Here is a 22,626-nt window from a genome sequence, read left to right on the forward strand (position 1 = left end):
TTAAGAGAAAGGCCAAACTTCTCAACTTGACCTCTGCAGTATTTCATGACCAGGCATCTGATTTTTTATTTAGAACAGGATTTCTCAACCTCAGCACTATCGACACTTTAGGCTGAATAATACCTTGTGGTAAGAAGTTATCCTATGTTTAATAGCATTCCTAACCTCTGCCTACTGCCATCACCACCCCAGTTGTGATAACCAAAAACATCTCCAGACATTGCCAGATGTTCCTGTGAAGGCAAAATAACCTTGATTGGAAGCCACTACTTTAAAATAATCTTTCTATGACATATACTCTATATGTGTTAAGGTCTAGTTTTATTCAACTGTTCTCTACTCAGCTAATGAATCACTTTATTTTGTTATGTTTTATATATTTATAACAGGCTTATTGAGCTATAATTCACACCTCTACTTAAAGTGTATGAGTCAATGTGTTTTTCCTTATCATAAATTGGCACAACATTTACCACAATCAATTTATAACATTTTCATCACTCAATAAAAATAAAGAAACAAACAACCGTGCCCATTAGCAGTCACTTCCAATTTTCCTCCAGCTCCCTCAGCCCTAGGCAATCACTAATCTACTTGTTGTCTCCAAAAATTTGCCTTTTCTGTATTTTTCATTTAAGTGGAGTCATCTGATATGTGGCCTTTTGTGACTCGTTTCTTTTACTTAGCATAATGTTTCCAAAGTTTGTCTATGTTTTACATGTGCCTTTTCATTGCTTAACAGTATTCTATACAATGATATTTCTGAACTTTGCTTCTATCTTATGAACCTTTGGCAATTTTTCTTTCATTCAGACATTGCCACTCCCCTCATTATACCACCCAGTCCTTGCACACTGACAACCCACAGTCTCTACCCTGTACTAGTTTTAGAAACAGAGGTGTGCTGAGGGGGAGGCTTTGCAAAGCCAGGATAGAAGCCATCTTGCTCCACCTCATGTTTACAACTGGGTTCCTCTTCAATGAAGACATTAATACTTTTTGTCTTCCCTGCCTCTGTTCCTCACCTTTCTCTTCATCCTTACAACTAAGGTTGATAGAGTTGGAACTGTTGAGTTCTTAAAATAGTGTTCTGTGCATATTTTTATTGAAGTATCACATAATTCAATGCCTGATTTTCTCACTGCAGATGACCACTGACTTATGAAGGTTTGATTTACAATTTTTGGCTTTACAATGGTATAAAAGCAAAAGGCATTTAATAGAAACTTTAACATAACTTATCTGTATATCATCAGTGCATGCCCATATACCTTTTCTGTTTTTTTACATTCAATATAATGTTTGACAATCTATATGAGATAGTTGATATTTTATTATAAAATAGGCTTTGCATTAGATGATTTTGCTAACTGTACACTAATGTATTAATATGTCTAGTATCTGGCACATTGTCTGGCACACTTAAGCATTTTAATAATTTTGTGTTAAATGAATGAAAGAAAGAATGAGTTACCGCTTTGATCAGATGACTGGTATTGCTGGGGTCTTGCCATGGTCACTATTACCTGCGAGAGGCAGGTAGTCAGAGTGACTGATGGTGGGTCCTTGCTACAACGTCCATACTCTAGGAAAAAGCAAGACCCCATGTTTGAGAAGTCTCTCCAAGGCCAAGCTAGGCCTAAATCTAAGAAAATGACAATACCAGGCAGAGGTGCACATGTGACTGTCTCTCGTAAGTTCCCCACGGACCTCCTCATGTGGACTCACTGACTGCTGCTGTCTCCCTCCTTTCATTATTCTCCTTGTTCTCCTTACCTTGTTCTTCACCCCATCTCTTGCAAGCGCCAGAGGTTTAGTCCAGGAAAGGACCAACTCATCTCATTTAGACAACTGAGTTCACTTTTGCCAGAATCAGAGAATAAGCATGCTCACCTTGAAGGGGGGGAACCAAAGATTAACTTCCTTCCCACTCCTTGTTGACCAATGTGGTGTAGAAAGATTATTTTTTATGTAACATTTATTTTACTGTTTTTTATTTAAGAAGGCAGTCATCATAACAGCTTGGTGAAGTAGCTCCCATTTCAGAGATGAGAGCACCAAGAGCTGAAATGACCTGAGTATTGTCACAGCCAGGACTCAAAGTAGACTGTGTGACTCTAGCATCTTGTTCAGCTGCCCCTCTTAGCCCTGGGCCTATCCACCTGTGCTTTCCCATCTGGAAGCCTCCTTCAGCATCTCTTCTCCTAGAAAACTCCTACTTAACCCTTAGGTCTTAGCTCAGATATTTTTCTCTAATAAATAAACCTTTCCTTTTTTCTCAAACCTAGGTTTGGTGCATGCTCTATAGAGTTCCATAGCAGCTGGTATTTCCTTTATACTTTAACAGCTACACATCCATTGGCTTCACTGTAATTTCTATGACTTAAACTCTTAGAGAGGAAGAGCATTTTCTGGCTAGGAGACACTCAGCCCTCAAACACAAATGAAATATCCAATAAGAGCCAGATGCTCACAAATATTTTTTACATTAAGGGGCTGGGGATGCAGCTCAGTGATAAAACACTCACTCTGTGTGCACAGTGCCTTGAGTTCCATCCCCAGCATGGAAAAAAAATCTTACATAAATAAATGAACCTAAATATCCCTACTTTATAAACAAAATTTGATGTTATTCTATGAGCTTCCGTTTAACTCCTTCCATTCCTACTGTTCATTTAGCCCTTTCCACTGGGTAGCACCTGGTAGGGGTGCAACAAGGAATGACGAGTTGACCCCATCTTACAGCTGGGCAAAGGACTGCCAAGATGAGTCTAGGGCAGTCGATGAAGTATCATTCCCCTTCAACACTAAGGATTGCGAGGGCTGGGGATTTAGCTCAGCGGCAAGAGCGCCTGCCTGGCAAGCGCAAGGTCGTGAGTTCGGTTCCCGGTACCAGAGAAAAACCAAAAAAAAAAAAAAAAAAGACAAAACTAAGGATTGCGAGTACTGTAGCCTGGGTGAGCCATCTGCCCTTCATGCTGGGCCTCAGGGTGTGCAGAGAGGAGCTCTGTGACTGCTGCACCCACTTCCTCAAGAAAGTCCAGTCTTGGGGTGAGGCCGAGAGGGGAAATCAAAAGGAAATTGGGCAGAGCATAGTGGCACATACTGCAATCCTAGCACTCTTGGAGTCTGGGGCTGGGAGATGGAACTTTTGAGCCTAGACAGGGCAACTCAGCAACTTAATGAGATCCTACCTCAAAAATGTTTTTAAAAAGGGGTAGGGTGTAGTTCCATGTAAAGGCCCTTGGCTCAATCCCCAGTAGAAAGAAAGAGAGAAAGAAAGAAAGAAAGAAAGAAAGAAAGAAAGAAAGAAAGAAAGAAAGAAAGAAAGAAAGAAAAGAAAAGGAAAGAAAGAAACCTGGTGACAATATCACTGGACTGTGGAAAAAAATGAATAAAAGCCCCATAGAGCTCAGCTTACCTCAGCAAAATGAACTCATGGTTCCTTTTTATTGTGTGGATCTGTTTGAGTCAGGTTTCTTAGTCCTTGCAACATAAAGGCTGTATCAATGCACTGGAGCCTGCCCAAGTACTGTGGAGCCCTGAGGACTCCACCCAGCTAACTCCCGCATCACACAAAGCAGAGGAAAGAGAAGATGCTCTAGCAAAGAATCAGAACATACTGACCGTCAATGCCTCGTGCCGATCCTTTCCAGGCTGCAGAAATCCACTGATTAGAACCACTGTAAATCCAACTTTGTTACTCTCTTATTGTGCAGGCCAAAGTCTTTTAAAAGCCAATAAATAATTCTTGGGAGATTTGGGCTCATTATCTGATATTGAGAAAGCACAAACTTCTGGGATCACAGCGAATGTCTTTCAATTCAATAAAACTACTAAGAAAACAGAGGATATTTAATTCTATTCTGAGCATGTAAATATTTCTTCAAACAACATTATATAGTTTTGTAAAGGGAAGACTGTCTGATAATAATGAATAGCACCGACAAAATACAAACAAGGAGGCACTGGATTCCAAGAAAAGCCAAAGTAGAAAAGAACAATGTCAACAACATCTCCCAAAAACAAAGAGAAGGAGAGGTGGTGAACAACTAGATAAAAGTAAAGATGTGCAGGGAAATGCAGAGGATCCCTCCCATTTAGGTATAAAATAGAACATGGAAGAGGAAAGTGCAAATTGAAGAGAGACAAAGAAAGCAGAAGTCAAAGAAAGATTTTAAAAGAAAGCAGCCATCAAAATTTTAAAAAGGAATCTATGTATACTAATGTTCTGGTAATTTATGAATAAGTAACGTGGGAACCTACATATGTCCAGGAAGGAATGAAAGAAGATAATTTACTTACAAGGCAACAAAAAACAGGTTTGTTTCAGATAATTTCTCATTAATACTAAATACCAGAAGAAAATGAAGCAACATTTGCAGTTTAAAGAAAACCACTCAGGGCTAGCAAAGCTGTCAAGCCAAGTGATTTTCACTTAACAAGAGAGGAAAAAGGTTTTTGTAACAAAAGAATCCAGTACATATATCCACACCTCACAGGAATCCTGTTAAAATTGTGTGCAGAAAGAAAACTGTGGAATGCAGATGTAGTTAGTGCTTTAATATTTAATATAAATTTTACTGTTTGCCTCTTTTTTAACCACTCTGAGGATGGTTCATGTATTTAGTATGGTTCATTTATTTGCACAGTTTTAAAAATTGTGTGGATATATATTAATTTTGCAGAATAATGGGCATCTTGGTAAATCATATAACATCCTTTGATTATTTTCATATCCTCCTACTCCTCATTTCTTCCCCTCCTCGTGCCCTATCTCATCTCTATTAGTCTTTTTTTCTTCTTTCTCTCTCTCTCCTTCTCTCTATCTCTGTCTCTCTGTCTCTTTGTCTCTCCCTTTCTCTCTGTCTCTCTGTCTCTCTGTCTCGCTCTCTCTCCCTCTCTCATTTCTAGATTCTTCATATGAAAAAAACATGATACTTGACTTTCTGAGTGTGGCTTATTTCACTTAACTGATGTATTTATTGCCAATGTATAACCTCTGCAAGGCAGGGAGCTTGCTTGGTTTTGTTCACTCCTATATGAAAACTAGGAAAGCATCCAACACATAGGTGATGCTCAAGAAATATTTGTTGGAGGATTGACTCATATTAATCAGAAGTAGATGCTTTGCACACATGTGGTTTCAAAATAATTTTCTGGTTTCCATACATGAATTTCCTGATACTGAACCCATAATCAAGGAGTGGACACTTGATTTACCCCTGGCCAGTTGGAGCATGAGATTTCCTGGCCACAGCACATGGTTCAGTATGGACACAAGAGCCACACTGGACCAGTTAGACCCCTTCTCAGGACCCGAGCTGAACAGTTAAGAGATGCTCTCATTCTGCTAGAGTCCTAAGCTGACAGAATGTCAGCCTGTACCTCTAGGTAGACAGCTCGACACAGCCAGGTAAAATGTGCTTGAGAAAGAAATAAGTACAGAGACAAGTTTTAAGTACTTGTTTCTAGCACATCAAGGGACAGAGACCCATATTTTCTGGTAATGTGAACAAAAACAGCTTCTGTCTTTCCCCTTAAATTATTTTGACATGATTACTTTTAAACTCGTAAGTTAGAATTGACTGTACTTTTATTTTTTATGCTCTCTTTGTCACATTTTAGTGTCAGGTCTATTTTAGCTCCATAAAAATATGTAGGAAGAGTCTCATTTCATTACATTCTCAAATAGGTTGGAAAGTTGATTGTTCAAAGCTCCTTCTGCCCAAATCCATACATGTTGAAAAACAGACATTGCACCTAGGAAGAAATTTAAAACACTGTTTCCTTTGGTTCTAGCAAACCTGGACTGAACAACTAAAACGCCAAAGCCAAAGTGGGATCCTCCTAAGAGAATCCTCAGCCTGGAATTTTAAAAAGCCACAACCTCGGGGCTGGGGATTTAGCTCAGTGGCAAAGCGCCTGCCTGGCAAGCGCAAGGTCGTGAGTTCGGTTCCCGGTACCGGAGAAAAACAAACAAACAAAAAAAAGCCACAACCTCTCCACAGCTACCCAGCCCACACCACATAGACAGGTGGGGAGGTCAGGGGGCACACACTTGAGCTGACCTTGGTTGTTCGAATTTTCCCAGAAAATTGTATATTTCATTTGAATTTTTAGGTAGGTATACTTTTCCAGTTCCTAATACCTTATATTTTTATTTCCTCCTGTTATTCAAGACCCAAATTCCCAGGAACCTGCTCATTTTACTTATGTTTTGGCTGAATCACCTCTTCTATTCATTGCTTCTAGTTTTTACATTTAGCATTCTGAGAAGTTATTACTTCCTCCTTGTATTTTATTAATCATGCATATTTGGCTTTTTTGGCTAACTTTTCTACTGTCTTGATTCAGAAGCTTCGTAGTTGTTTTAAACTTTTTACACTTAAATCTATGAATATTTAAAGTATTGCTTGGCACCAGCCCATAGTTTTTTTAAGCATAATTTTCATTTTTGCTCATTTTTGGGTAATGTCAGAAGATTGTCTTGATTGAATTTGTGGGGTTTTATTTGTTAGATTTTTTTTTAACTTTCCAAAGTTTCATTTTGGATCTACCATTTATGTGGTTCTACTCCAAATTATATGCTGCTCCCAGAATGTGATCCATAAAATTTTAAAATTTTGAAATGTGGTATTAAGGATTTTCTTCATGACTAAACATAACATAATTTTTTCTACTTCTGTAGGAATATGAGAATATGTATCCTTTATAAGTTCCAAGAACTAAATTTTCTAGTAAATTTATCCTAATAATTCTATTATTAAACTCACTTATGTCCTCATTTCAAACAAAATGTATCTGGTATTTCCATCAGATTCTAAGACAAAATATTAAAAGGCCTTTAGTTGTGTTTCTATTTTTTTGGTTTATTTTTACTTCTAAGAGTTAAGGGTTCTATAACTTGCAATGCCTCGTTTAGAGTACATGAAAGTTAGTGACAAGTACATAGTCTGATATTGTATCAAATAAGAAATATTGCCTTGTCTATTATTTTGAGATGGGAGTCTTGTCATGTTGCCTACCCTGGTCTTGAATTCCTGGCTCTTAGAATCAAGCAATTTTCCTGCCTTAGCTTCCTGAACAGCTGGGACTATGAGCAAACTCCACTGCTCTTTTTCCATTTTTACTCTTGGCTTTGAAATTTCCTTTATCAGATATTAACATTGTAACCATTGGTTTGGGAAAGTGAATTTTTTCTATATGTGCATTTATTTTATTGTACATATTAGTGGGGTATTGTGGTGGGATGATTAAGAATCATCATGAGTGGGAAGACCTCTCTGAACTGAGTCAGAGTGGTTCTGGGTGTAGAAGGCCCACCTGGGGATTGTTACTGGGATGGCATAAAAGGAGAACAGGAGGGGAAGACTACATGCTGCTGATTTTTCCTGGAGAAGCTCGCTGTGGCCAATTTTCCTGATAGAAACTCAGCTGTTCTCATAGGCTGAGAAATTCAAGTCCTCACTGTTGCTGCGAATGGCTGCTGTTCTCTTTGGGGGAGCTCTGATCTTCTTCACCTTGAGCATGGCTTCCTAGCTCCAGGGCAGATTCCTTAGAATTCTGGAACAGGTCCTTCACCTTGCTGGTGCAGACTTTCTAGCTTCCACCACAGGCCTTTGTATCTTCCTGGTACAGATCCTTGATACAGACTTGGGTGAGACATTGTCATGGACTCTAGACCTCCAACTGGACTCAGGTGGGACATTGCCGTGGGATCCAGCCCCTCAGCTGGATTCTTCCGGACTCTAGTGCATGGACAGATCTCTTGCACTCTTCTGCATTTGACTTTTGGGTAAACACTATAAAATAATCCTATAAATGATATGCCCTGCATTAAATCTACTCTCTTGCAAACCCTAACTACAACAGTACAATGTGATGTTTTGATACATGCATGCAGTGCTTTGTGGAAGGGTTAAATCAAACTAACTCACTCATTATTTTGCATATGCAGCATTTTTGTGATGAGAACACTTAAAATCTACTTTCTGCAATTTACAAGTAAGCACCATATCATTTTTTACCATAGTCACTGTGTTCTACAACAGATCTCCCTTATTCTTCCTGACTAAAACATTGTACCTTTTGATCAATATCTTCTTCCTATTGCCCTCTCAACACCACAGCCCTGGCCTCCAGTAACTACCATTCCATTTTCCACTTCTATGGTTTCAACTATTTTAGATTCCACACACAAATGGGGCACAGACAGACATTTCAATGAGTCGTGTCAGGAAAACTGGATAGCCACATGCAGAAGAATGAAATTGGACCTTTATTCCATCCAGTATGAAAAATCAAAATGGATTAAGGACTTAAAATGTAAGACTTGGAGGTGTAAAACAACTAGAAGAAGACAGAAAACAAGACTTCAGTGGGTCTTGGTGAAGATTTTTGGAGGGGATATAGCTTCTAAAGCAAAGGCAACAAAACTAAAAATAGATGACTGGGATTACATCACACTAAAAAGCTTCTGCACAGCAAAGAAAGAAGTCAGTAGAGTGAACAAACAACCTACAGAGTGGAAAAAAATATTTGCAAATCATATATCTGGTAAATGGCTAATATCTGAAATGTGTAAGGAACCCAACTCAATATCAAAAGCAATTTCACTATAAACAAATGTTTCATATTTCCTTCTTTTCCCAACCTCCCAAGTGCTGGGATTAAGGTGTGTGCTACACCAGGCTCTAATGATATTGTTAGTCTTTCTTTGTAAAAGCTGGGCTATAGCTCAATGTATAAGCACCTGCTTGGTAAGTGCAAGGTCTGGAGTTCAATCTCTGGTACCCAAAACAAAAAAACCCGTACAATTTTTTCACTCTTTTTTTTTTGTGTGTGTCTCACCTTATCATACTATCTAGGATCTTTAAGCAATAGTGAAAAGATAGAGTGAAATGAAGTGCTTTGTGCTGTTCTTACACTGAGAAAGATACATCCAACGTTTTACCATATGGATAAATTTGCTGAAGTTGTTTATGTAGCTGCTGCCTTCCCAGCTTTTCAAGAGCTTTTAACATAAATAGATGCTGGATTTTATCAAATACGTTTTCTTCATCTGTTCTTATCGTCATATACTATGCTGTCTCCATGTGGCAAATTAATTGACAAATTTTTTGTTAAATGAATCTTGAAATTTGGTAATGAAGTCAACTTGAATGCGATACATTATATTTTCAAAATATTGCTATAATCCCAATGTTGCTCCTAAGTTTGGGACTTTATAGGGGAAAATGACCTGTAATACTCCTTTTTCATACCATTCTTGTCATAGGTTATTATAATTATGCTGACCTTAAAAATAAATTAGAAAGTGTTTACTCTACCAATTATCCAGGATAATCTGTGTAAGACTGGCATAATTTCTTTTTGAAATGTTTAGTAGAATTACCCATTGAATCCATTTGACCTTGCAGTCTTCATGCTTTAAATTTATATAATTTATCACATTTTCTCTTTTCCTTTCTTTCTTTTATCTGTCTTGTCTTTTGTACTTTTTTCTCTTATGAGTTTTTAGTTCTACTTGCATTTCTATTTTACTACTGACTAGTTTTAACCCACTTAACAAACATTTATGCCTGCTTAAATAGAAAATTTAAAAGATAAATAAATTGTGTTTATTATATTTCCTCAGGAAGAGAACCCTGGAATGTTTGCCCTTTTGCTGTTCTCCACCAGTTAAAATGATTGGAATTTTTTCTCTGAGTTATTAAAGTAGTTTTAGTACTTCCCCTTCTATTTTAAGAAACATGGTCTATATTAAGGAATGATATTTACAGAAACCATTAAGGATCAGAATTTTTCTCACAATTTGCATCTTCCTCAGCCTGATAACTTTTTCCTGATTCCATTTTAATCTAGAAGGCATACGTCTTCAAGTCCTTTATGAAATGTTCATAGTTTCATATTTTTAGAGTGTTTTAGTCCTTGGTTGCAAATTCTGGAATCAGTCTTTTTCCACTAATATTCCTTAAATATTTCACCAGGTCTTCCATCTTCTAGTGCTAAATGTAGGAACGCTAAGGCTGAAATCGTTCTTTTCCCTTGGAACAAAGCCTAGCCTCTTTGCCTGTGTCTGTCCTTCATTTCTCTTTTATTTTAACTAATATTTCATTAGTTTGTGGTCTTTTTGTTTTCTAAAGCATATCTTAAATGGATGATTTAGATCAATAATTCAATTTTCAGCTCCATCTATTTTTACTCATTCTGTATAGATTGTTTTAACTTCAGAAATCATTTTTAATTATCTTTCTAATTTTTTAGAGTTCATTCTTACGCTCAGCTTTCCCTACTACCCACTAAGCATTGATGTCAGAGTTCTGTTTTTAACACTTCTTCTCCCGTTTCGCTTAAATCAAAACACAGATCAATCCTTCCCCATCTAGACCCCTCATTCTCTCAAATTTCCAGTAGTTATTTCATATTATTCTACTTGTTTTGGATTTTCATTCTTAGGAACATAGACCTAGACCTAGCTGCACCATCAGCCGGTCTGAATTTTCTTATGCTGAAATGAGCACCAGAAGAGTGACACCCCTCGGCAGAGTTGGTTGTCCCAGAAGAGGTGGTGGCAGCCCTGCATGCTGATGGGAAACCCAAGCTCCTCCATGACTTCATTCCCACCCCAGGAGATGCCTGCTCTAATGCACTTTACCCCAAGCTGGTCCCAAGCTGTAGCCTGGATCGTTTCCATGGAAACCAAGGAATGTAATCGGGCAGATGGGGCCTCCTCTAGGATTTCTGTCTTCCTTATACCATGGGAACATGGTTAATATTATCTGAAAGGAGTGCAGAGACAGGGAACGCATCTAAAACATAGAGTATTTCATTTCCTCTCCTCACTCTTAGAAAAGATTCTCTGTTTTGAAAGTAAAAATAATTGTTATCTTTAAAGAGTGAATTTCTGGCCAGGACTGGTGGTGCATGCCTCTAATCCCACCACTTGGGAGGCTGAGGCAAGAGGATCACTGCATGATCAAGGCCAGCCCAGGCTACCTAGCAAGTTGAAGATAAACCTGAACTACATAAGGAGACCTTGTCTCAAGGAGGAGGGGTGCTAATATAGTTGATATCACCTTGTTGGTACACTTAGAAGTTCCTGTGCTAGATTCAGCAGTTGGAGCCAGACAGGTCTCCATTTCTCAACACTGAAGCAGCAACCATGAAATATGCGCAGGCCTCATGCCAAAAACCTTGTGAAAAAATGTGAAAATGCTTTCCTGAGGAAAATCACCATGAGAATGAAAGTTAGCATTGCTATTAATATTAATAAGAGTCATAATAAAAAAGAAATGCATAGCCTCAAGTCATAATAAGACTCCCTGTCACTGGAAGCATCCATGAGGAAGTTGCACAATCTTCTTTGAAGGATGTTTGGGGATATAGATACATAGGACATTAGAATCTTCAATCTCGGAGTCCCACATTAATTTTCTGAAAGTCTGTGACTCATCCAGCACTTGGCAATGTCAAAGGCCTGGGAAAGAAAATTTCCCTGAAGTTAAACTCAATTCAACAAAATTTGAAATCGAGTAGGAGCAACTGGATGTTATAAATTGTGGTAAATAATGGCTTTGGTATGTAGAGAATGTTTGCACACATCTGTCTCACTAATGATAGGGAAAAAAATTACAATAGGGATTCTTCAGTAAAATAGCAGGCTTCAGCCCTTTGGTATCACCCTGGAAGGCTGAGGGAGAGATGGATCCCAGATTTAATTAGCAAAATTGGACAAATCCTTTTGCTCTCCCTAGATGCCCAGATCACCTGCTCCTACTTTGTACTTTGAAGGCTCAGGACTCAAAGTCTCAATCTATGTGGTACAAATTGAAAAATTTACAGGCTCTACAAGTCACCATGAAAACCCATCCACCCATGTGCAAGGGAAACCTGAACAAATCGCATCTCTGTCGGTTATCACATCCAACATATTCTGAAAGCTAATGAGCCTTGTTAAATATCCCCTGGAAACTGACAGCAGAGCCCCATCTGCATGGACCCAAAGTAGCAGAATGCAAAACCTGGCTGCTGAGGGTTATTGATTTAGTTGGAGTATTAATTCAAACCGCACTAACCAAGAATTCTTTGTGTGTTGAAATATTTGGCTCAGTACTACAGAAGAGCTCCAGAAAAGAACTGGTGACGTGTTTTGCCTCTAAAATATCGACAGTAACCAAGTACCAACAGACTATGCCAGAGTAGAAAATAATTGGGAGAAGTAGGTTCAGTTGAGTGGTGAGGGGATATGGTAAAGTTATTTCTAAGAATAAAAGGAATTTTTCTAATCAGCAAAACACAGATGTTCTGGGATGAATGTAAGCTAAGGCCTTATCTGTGAGGCAGGCAAGTGTGATACAATTGGTACCTTCCAGAGGTGATTATATCGGAGGATATCTAAAAGTAGCCAATACGAGATCAAGACGGCATTGGATGCCAAACTTAGGTGGTAAGTACTAGCTCTTGTTTCTAAAAAGAACCAACCTATCTCTTACTCATTACATTTTCCAATCTTCAAAGTATAAAGTCTGCTTTCCTTAATTGTAACGAAATACCTGAGGTAATAGACTGTAAGGGAGGAATGATTTGTTTTGGCTCACAGTTTTGGAATTTCCATTCCTTAGTCGCTTGTCTCTAAAGCATATCGCAAAGGAAACTCATTACTTCATGGTGACCAAAAAGCAAAGAGAGATATAGGAAGGAGTTGGTGCCCCAATAGTCCCTTCAAAGGCACAAAGGTCCCACTGTTACAGTTGAATGGGTCAAAATAATCCAGGTTCTTGTGTACATCAAGGAAAGAATTGCCAAGTGTACACCTCATACTGCATTTATTGTAGCTGCATTTATTGAAGATCATGGATTGTAGCAAGAACAGGCAAAAGGGCAGCAAACACAGGCAGAAGGGCAAAAGGCAAACTTGCAGTTGTAGGTGAAGCTGCTGTTGGTGATGAAGTTTTCTGTGAAGGAGCTGGTGAGGGTGTTGATGGTATGCCAGTGGGCACACTCAGTGCTGGCACATCAGCTCACAGGCTCCAGGCTGTGCTGGTCCCGGGAGGAAGAGAAAGAGAAACCATCAGTGAGCACTAATACAACTCAGGCTTCCAGTATTCAAAGGGTCAGACACCACTAAGCTCCAGGTGCTTCTGACTCCAGCTGCCTCCCACCCCTTCTCTCAGTGGTGTTGGAACTAAGGATTGACCACTCCGGGCATCACCACTTCCTTATCTTAAACATGGATAATCACCAGGGTGGTGCCGTGCCCACAGCTAAGTGAAGGAATGGGAGTGGCTCCCTTAGTACCTGCATTTCTAACTGCATCACTACCAGCTCCCAGTACCATCATGGGCTGGGGACCAAGCCTTCAATCAAGCCATTTGGGGCCACTTATCCAAGCCATAGCAATATTTTGGGAAATCTTGAAAACTGAGACCTCTTTGAGAGAAGTGGAAATAATCACTTTTTTCTCTTCCTTAATGAAATAGAGTCTCATTGTTGAATTAAACAGAACTCTGAGATGATCTAAGAGGAAGGTCTTCCCATGGTTGGAACCTCTTGACTCTGGTAGAGAAAGATTGAGAAGTCTTGCCACAAGGTAGGGAATGGATTGGTCTAGAATGGAGTCCCACATACAGTTGAAAAGTGAATAAGAATAATAAGCCCTAATCTGCAGAAGACAGAAAGAATAAATTAAAACAAGAGTGGACAAACCATTGGTCAGAAAACCAAGTTCAGTTTGTTGCTCACTTTGTTAATAACTGTGGGGAATCACTCAGACTGAGTCAAAACTTGAGGTGTTTGAAAACTCCTGAGGATGTGAACCCACTGTCTATTGCAGGAGCAGAGTAGGATACACTTATGTAACCATAACTTAGAGAACCACACATGCACTGGTTAGGCCAACACAGATGAATGTAACTATGTGATAACAACCTGTATAAGAACTAAACAATAAAGATACAGGCTGTCTTGTGCTCTGCTCTGTTCCCTGCTGCTTGCTGCTGTTGCTGATGTCTTGTGTGTGCCTGTTCTTTAACCTAGGGAACTTACCTGTAAAAATCTCCCTTAGGCCCTGAATGGGCTGACAATAACATTTTACTGCAATAAAAGCACATTAATGTATTTATTGTGTATGGCTATTTCTCATGCAATGATGACTTTAGTAAGTAGTTACAACAGAAACCACATGTTCTACAAAATCTAAAATAAGTATTTTGCCTTTTACAGGAAATACAGCCAGCCTCTCAGATAGAAAATATCAGAAAATCCTAGCATATTCACACTGGAAAAAATATGCAGTCATTTGATCTACTCCCTTCTCCTTTTTCCCTCTCCCCGCTACCCATATACCAGAGATGTAAGAGTCTGAGCCCAGGAAACAGAAAAGATGTGCCTCAAATCACAGACCAAGTAAGAGAGCATAATTAGGATCCGTAACACTAGATTTCTGTTCCTTCTACCGCATCCTGTATCATTTTTTATTGTTTTTGCTTTGTTTTGTTTTTTCTATGTTGTTGTAATGTTGTTATTGTTTGTTTGTTATTCTCTTTAATATGCGACACCAATTCTGAAAGTGTAAAGTAACTTCTTTTCTAAATGATCACTCAATAAAGATGAAGACATTGGGTCTATCCTGGAAGTGATGAGAAACCTTACCAAGAGATGGCGCTATAGTTTAACACCCTAGTATCTCGGGGAAATCACACAGCATCAAAATTTCCTTTTAAATTCTCCAGAAGGCCTCACAATGGAAACTGGCTGAACATTCTTAACAATTGTCCCTCTAAGACAGGGAATGATTTAGTTGAAGTTGCTGGCTTGAGACTGTAATTCAGGATGCACACAACTCCAGGTGGTACATAAGGAATGAGGCATGGTGAGGAAATGCCATCTCCCCGTCACAGAACACCCCCACACTACTCAAATTCTTCTCCTGTTCCTCCTGCCTTCATGCTCCTGGAATGAAAAGAGTGTACATGTGAGCTCAGGGAATGCTGGAAGCCATCTCAAAATGAATTTATATGTATGTGGTAAAGCTCTCACAACTTGGTAGACATAGTCTGTGTTAGGGAGTGATTGTGTACATGTGTAGGTTTGTATGTGTGGGGGTGTATGTGTAAAGGATGGAGACACAAATGTTCAGAGAAATTTGGGAGATTTTCCCAAACAGAAAAGTCTTACTAGAGATAGCAGAACTGGATTTTGTGTCTCCAACACTTAAAGAATCTTGGAATTCAAATGTCATTTGAGGGCCACTGACTCCCAGGCTGAGCCCAGTGTGGAAAGTGCACTGAAGCGTCTTAGAGAGATGGGCTCTACCATATCCTCCAGGGGGTACAACTAAGCATTTCTCAGGAGAGCCACCTAGTGCTCAAACCACTTCACTTGTGAAATATTTCCTATTTGTAGTTTATAGTCCTGTGTCCCAAATCACATAGGTCAATCTCTTCTGCCTTTCCTCATGATGAATCTTAGGGTGTTCACTTAAAGCAATCAGATCTCCTTTCTACCCTATCTTCTGTTCTTCTCATCATTGAGCAGCATTGGGTAGGTGTCTGGATGTGTGCTGTACACGGGTGAAGCATGCATGTGCACAGGTACATATGTATTGGATGGGAATGGGAGGGAAAATCAGTTCTAAATTAACAGGGTATAAAAGCTAGGTGAAAAGTGGGGTTGAAAAATAGGCTGCATTGCACAGGGCATGATATGCCAATCTAAGATGATGGGCATTTCAGTAGGACAGTGACATGGCCAGACTGGCAGTGGAAAGATTATTCTGCAGTTGTTGTAGAGGAGATGCCTGTGGGACTGGATAAGAAGATCCATTAAGAAGGTACTGTCAGGGCTGGGGATATAGCTCAGTGGCATAAACACCTGCCTGGCAAGTGCAAGGTTGTGAGTTCAATCCCTGGTACCACCAAAAAATAAAAAAAAAAAAAATTTTAAAAAGAAGATACTGTCAGAGTTCAAATAAGAGAGGATAAGGCCTGAGCAAATAAGAATACATAAAGATGGAAAAACAGAGCACTTTTATGAACCTTGGTAGGATTTGGTGACTGATGTAGAGATTGAGGGAGATGGATCAGAGATGATGCCAAAGGCTTTCGCTTGGACTGCTGGGACAGTGAACACATGAAACATCTCCAAATGTTGCCACTACTGGAAAGTTTTATTCCACAACCCCCTCAGAGCCTTCTCAAAGGAGTCTGCAGAGAACAAAATGATGCATTAACTGTGGGAGTTGGCAAGGAGCAAGGAAAAGGAAACACTAATTACAGGCCAAGATAATTAACCAGCAAGTCCGGGATCAGCTGCACGTAACCTCAGCTCATCTGCTCCTGAAAATGGCCAAGGGAGAACGGGAGGGGAAGAGTGTGGGCAGGACATTTTGCAAATGCTAAGGGAGCAGCTGATCTCAGACCTTGGTGACACTTGAGCTTGATGTGTTTGGCACTTTGGCTCTGGTTTCTGGAGCCCTTGGGGTACCAAATGCATTGTAACCAGCCAGCCAGTTATTCAAATGTCACTCATGCCTTTGTGGTACTAATTACTGGGGTCCCCTTTAGCCTTATTGCTACACTACATTAGGAGCTTGTTGGTGACATGCACAGGAAATGGACTGCAGATTAGTAGACCATCCAGGTTGAAAAAGGTCAGGTCTTGCCTTCTAGGAGAAAATCCCAGGAACCAGCTTTATAATCTGGTTTTTGGTGCAGGAGGAAGGTCTCAAGACTAGGAAAAAGGAGTAAATTCTGATCAACTTAGACGTATGTCCTTAGGCAAGCAAATAATTTAACTTCACACAGTCTCTGCTTCTTCGCAGTTATGAAAATCACAGTATGCCAGAGGCAGGGAAGCATCTTGTAAATGGTGGATGCATTGATAGAGGTGTTGTGGCTGTTCAAGGTAATTTCTGAGATAAACATTTAGGTATATTGGGCTGGGAATAAAGAAAACAAGGTTTTAGTCTCATTTTTGTCATTAATAGTTGTATAGTCTTGGGCACGTCACATCCCTCTATGCCTCAGTAGCATCATCTGAAAACTGAAAAGGCTCATCTGGATCAGTGACTGTCAACCAGAAGTATACATGAAATTTACCTGTAGAACTTCACAAAGAATGTCCATACTGAACTCTAGATATGTTGTAGTAAATTCCCAGGGAAATGAGATTCATGTGCTTGTTGAGGACATTGGAATGGACAATCAGGCTTGTCTACTTCACACTTCTGCACATCTGTTTCCCCAACAGTTGGAACTATTTGATCACCATCCTCAAAAGAAGGTTGGCTACAGTCTCCAACACTAATCCTATCCTCAGGTCAGGGCATTGCAGTAGGTGCATGTCTAAAGCTCTAGAGCTCAACTTCAAGGTTCTGGCAGTGATCTGGCCAGACCTATGGTATCCGTCTTCCACCTGAGCCTCACCCATGTTTACATGTGGTGCTCATGTTGTTTCCTAGGCAAGCTGCATGACAGACACAGCATAGTCCTGCTGTTCTCAGAGTCTGAACCCTAGTCTAATTGGAGGAGACCTACAGCAGACTAAAACACTTCCCTGCTCTGGACCGCATTCTGCTGTGGATCATGCAAACATCATCTGCCGTTGGGCCCCTTCTTTGATCATGCCACGGGCCTCACAGGAACCCCCACGCCCATCCTGAGCTCACATGGAGCATACGATGCACTTCCTCACCCAGACTCCAGATGACCCGCTGCTCAACCCAGCAGTTGGCATTTTCTACCCGTAAGCTGCCTTCTTTGGGTCTATGACTTCATTCCTTCCTCTCTCCTGCTGATTTCTACCTAGTCAAAGTTATTTTCGCCAGTTCTGCCCCAACATATGATTTTTATGGTTTTTTTCATGCCCTTCCCAGCTGCACCCTTACAACCAGAGTGTTTGCTAGGATCTCAGGAAAAGCACTGAACCTCTCTAGGTATCAGTGTGCTCATCTGTGGAACAGAGTGATAATAATAATATCTGCTTCCTAACAGCATCACCTGACTGCAATCCTCCTTATCGTCCATCAACTGAACCATCTTGTCCTCCAGTCTAAGGTCTTAAACAGTGTTGCATAATAAAAATTTCTCTCACCAACATCCCACACCACCATTCTATGTGCAGATGGTAACCTATACCCTTCCTTTATAACTCCTGAAACTTATATAATAATCAGTTGGCCAGAAACTCTCTTGCCTATCACTATTCAGTCTCCCATACTTAGCACGTAGTGGACTTGCAAAGATATCTGAAGACCAACAGATAAATTCTTTATTTCTCTTGCACAGAGCAGGTGCTCAGTGAATCTCCTTCCTTCCTTTTTGCTCCTAAAGAACACCTGGATGCTGGTTCCAAAAGGTGAGCCCTCAGCACAGGGGAGAACAGAGCAAAACTGAGCTAGTGCTTGGAGATCCCCTGTGTGTTCTACACAATTTCCTTGATCCCTGTGTGTTCTACAATCCAAACAGCAGCCACAAGCAACCAGAAGTCCCATGAGAATGGTGCCAAAATCAGTGGTTAGCAGCCCTGAAGTTCTCAAAAGAGTTCTATCTAGGGGTATTTTTAAAAATACTCATTCCTGGAGATTTCCTTTAATTGATCCAGAATATGGCCCAGGGTTTGGTATTTCTAAATAATTCCTCCTGGTGATCCTAACAAGCAGCTGTGGATGAGGACCACTGATCTGCCCTCATCACCATTTTTCAGATATGAAGACTGAGGCAAAAGGAGGAAAGGAATTGGCTCAAAAAACCCACTTCAACTTTGTCAGAGCTGGAGCTAGAACTTAAAAGAGTTAACTTTCTACCCACAGCTCTTTCCACTGTGCTAAGTAACAAACCGAATCCCCATTATGAACAGCAGGGGCAGCCTTCCCGGCATCAGACAAGGCTGGGGGCAGACAGCTTGTTTTTTCCACACTGGAAGGTCTGTTATTAAAAGCCTGTTTATGCAAGAAGGATATAATTATAAGTGAATGAGTGTAATTCCTTTATCACAATGAATATTAATGAAAGGTAAACACAGCATCAATATTCATTTAGAAAAAGACTAAAACTGAAAGGCAGACTGCTCAGACTAGAGTTGTCAATCTCAACAGAAGGTAATGAGATGACAGGACCCCAGTCGCCAAATGTGGCTCTATTTTCCTCTAGTTCCCCTGGATGTAAAAGATCACCAAAATGCAAATATGTTGTTACATTGGGTCCCATGACTGTGTATGTGAGCTTGGGCACAGGACTGCCTTGCCCAAGACATAGCCATTGGGGGATTTGGGCTTATGCAGGGACGGAACAGGGGAACAACAGGGAAAGGGAGGAGACAAGCAGACCCAGTGATTAGCCACGCTGCTTTGGACTGTGGGCTCTGGGAGAAAGGTAAAAGCATAACCCTTACTAAGGAAGAATTCCCAAGGTTCCCGAGGTCAAGGCAGGTCCCCAGAGCTGACAATGGAGACTGAACTTAATGAAAATTCCTGAACCTCACTCTGGGCCTACTGAATCAAAATCTTTTAGGCTAAAGTCTGGAAATATTCATTTTTAACAGACTCTCGTGTAAATTGTGATCTAAATCCCACTTAAAATCTGTAAAAGAAGGTCAGTGAGGCCTTAAATGATTTTATCCACTAATTCATTTCTTCACATGTTAAATGTGTATCTGTGCCTGGTGCTGTGTTAGTCATAGGTAAAGACAGAGATCTGTCCTTTGCTTTCCAGTTCCCTGTGCTCTTGCAAGATAAGCTAACATCAAAGAAATGCAACTATAACCCACAGCATTGACTGCTGCCTCCACAGGAAGGGATGATGAAAGGGTACAGAGCCAGGGCAAAGTAATTCCAGGGAGGGTCCAGGTATGCTTCACAGAGCTAATGATCTAAGAACTCAGTTGAGTGACATGTTCTCTCAGCAGGAAACGTGTAGAGCCTTGGGGACATAGATAGAGAATGGGTTAAACATGAAGACAGAGAGGGCAAAGTTTCATAAGACAAATGAGTATGGAATGGTGCATAGCATCCATGTCGTTCAAAGACCTGTGGATTCCATTGTGTCAAAAACAAATTATAAGGAGACTGTCCACAAAGTGAACATCAGCAATGAGAGAGGAACGTTGGAGATGCAGGAGGCTAACCCACACATTTGTTATGAGAAGCAATTCACAATAATGTTTAAAAGCCCTTCTGATTTGGGGTTATGACTGGATTATATATTTTTATGACTGGATCATATGTTTTCCATCTGCCTCTGAACCCTGAACTTACAGAATTCAAAGATAGGCCAGTGTCCTCCCCTGTGAGCCTTGGTAATCTACTTCCTCAGTCCAGGTAGCCTCTCAGCTCACTGTTAGCACTCTCAGTCATCTCCAACTCCCTTCACTGTCCTGAGCAGCAATCTGCATGGACCAGAACCCAGAGCAAGGGCAGTGCCCCTGAATGCTAGGACTGCGGAGGCAGGGTAGTGCCTGTGACACACAGGGGTAACTAGAAGTCCCCCATCTAGAACTTGTCCCACAGGTGCAGGTCAGTGCCTACAAAACATCTCATTTCACTCCACAGATTTTAATAAAGGAAAAGTGCTCTCAGATGGCCTTAGAAGTAGCTTCTACTACAAGGCTGGGTATATTATCAAGAATTGCCAAATACTTTAGGAAACAAATATTATGAGGTTACACTCAAGTAACTGTATATTTTTGAATGTATAAAAGCTTTTTCCCAACATCTGACACTGAGTGAAAGAGAGCAATGCTGAAGAAGCATTCCTCACAGAATCCATTACTGTCACCATGTCATATATTCTCCTCTTCCTCTGTTTTAATTCATTCTTTAAAATCAGATTCTGAGGTGGGATGGATTTAGAAGCCATTTACTTGAATCCCTTTACTTCCACTATTTTTAATTAGAATTTTGATATTTTAAGGTTAATTATAGTATATCTGTTATGACTTGCATCTAGAGGTCCACCTAAAGCCTCACGCAGTCATGGGGGCAGCTGAATCTAGAGTTTGTGATTGATTTATTGTCTAGTTCTGGGATGTGAGTGCTACACCCACCCTAGAGTGGTTAGCCTACATACAATATAAGGGACAGAAAGTGTCTTCTCTCTCTGCTTCTCCCTTTTGCTATTGCTGCTTTTGCTGTTTTCCACTACCATTAACTACTGCCCTCTGCCATGTGCCACTCTGCTTTGGAGCCAGCCGAGTATGGACTGAAACCTCCCAAACGTTGAGCTAAATAAACCTTTCCTTCCTTACTTTTGGGCATTGAGTATTTTGTCTCAGCAATGAGAGAAAAGTAACCAACACAGAATTTGGTACCAAATAAGTGAGGTCATTGCTGTGACTGTACCTGACCGTGTGGTACAGGAACCTTTGGGAATGGCTTGTGGGAAAAGTTTGGAAAGGTTCAGAGATGTCACCTGAAAGAGTAGAGCTGGAATACCTTAGGCTGTTCTGTATGGGAGATTTTTGTCAAAGCTCAGAAGACCAGAAGGCTGACAGAAATCCTGCCGATAAAGATCAGGCTCAGGAGGTTTCTGCTGGGAAGGACTGCACTGGCTATTGGACTCCAGACAATGTATGTTATGGCTTGGCTGCTACTCCAGCTGGCAACAGACCTTGGCACTATCCACATGGCACTGGTTTTAGGCACAGGCAGAATGCAAAAGTTATGGGGTTGAGAAAGCTTCTGCCAAGATTTCAGAAGGCCTGGGAGGCCAGGCAGTATACCCCTGAGAGGGCAGTGTATGAAGCTGTGAGAGTGAAGCCAAAAGTGCAGTGGAAAACCCAGAAGTTTGGAGAAGCCAGGAACATGGATCATCTGAGGAAAACTGCAAGGAGGGAGCGAATCAGGCCCAACAAAAAAGCCCTGGGAGCTACTACCACTACCACTACCACTGGAAGTGCCATAGTTGTGGAGCCACACAAACCTTTTGGAGCTCATAACTTAGCACAGATTGCTTCAATGTTCCACAGGGAACTGCAAGACTTAATGTTTGCCCTGCAGGATTTTGGACTTGCTTTGGTCCCAATGCTTTGTATCCCCCTTTGCACCTTTTGGAATGGTAATGTTTATCTTGTGCCATTGAATGTTAGAAGTGTTCAACTTTCCTTTCTTTGTACAGGGGCTCACAGCTAAGAGTGCCTTACATTTCAGAAGACACTTGGGACTTGGACTTTTCAGCAGTGCTAAAACTGTTAGGACTTTGTCAACACTTAAAGATGGACCAAGTGCCTTTGGCATAAAGGGACATGTATGAGCCTTTGGGGAGCTGGAGGTGAAATATTATGGTTTGTGTCTAGATGTCCCCCCAAAGCCTCATGCAGTCATGGGGGCAGCTGAATCTAGAGTTTGTGATTGATTTATCGTCTAGTGCTGGGATTATGGATGTGAGTGCTACACCTGCCCTAGGGTTGGTAACCAACAGACAATATACAGAACAGGAAGAGTCTTCTCTTTCTGCTCCTCCACTTTTGGTATTGCTGCTTTTGCTGTTGTCCATCACCATGAACTATTGCCCTCCACCGTGTGCCACTCTGCTTTGGAACCAGCTGAGTATGGACTGAAACCTCCACAAACTTTGAGCTAAATAAACCTTTCCTTCCTTACCTTTGGGCATTGTGTATTTCATCTGA

Source organism: Chinchilla lanigera, unplaced genomic scaffold (assembly GCF_000276665.1).
Source record: "Chinchilla lanigera isolate Chin_1 unplaced genomic scaffold, ChiLan1.0 scaffold00019, whole genome shotgun sequence".
Classification (NCBI taxonomy): Eukaryota; Metazoa; Chordata; class Mammalia; order Rodentia; family Chinchillidae; genus Chinchilla; species Chinchilla lanigera.